A 307-nucleotide genomic window follows, 5' to 3' on the forward strand; every position below is an offset into this window, starting at 1 on the left:
GCCCAACCAAAGCTGTCAGTGATCCTGTGTGTGTGTGTGTGTGTGTGTGTGTGTGTGTGTGTGTGTGTGTGTGTGTGTGTGTGTGTGTGTGTGTGTGTGTGTGTGTGTGTGTGTGTGTGTGTGTGTGTGTGTGTGTGTGTGTGTGTGTGTGTGTGTGCGTATGTGTATGTGCATGCATGTGTGTGCGTGCGTGCATGCTTGCGTGGTACGTGCGTGCGTGCATGCATGCACGTGTGTATGTGTGTGTGTGTGTGCGTGCGTGCGTGCATGCGTGCGTGCGTATGTGTATGTGCATGCATGCATGTGT

This window comes from Engraulis encrasicolus, chromosome 20 (assembly GCF_034702125.1).
Source record: "Engraulis encrasicolus isolate BLACKSEA-1 chromosome 20, IST_EnEncr_1.0, whole genome shotgun sequence".
Taxonomy (NCBI): Eukaryota; Metazoa; Chordata; class Actinopteri; order Clupeiformes; family Engraulidae; genus Engraulis; species Engraulis encrasicolus.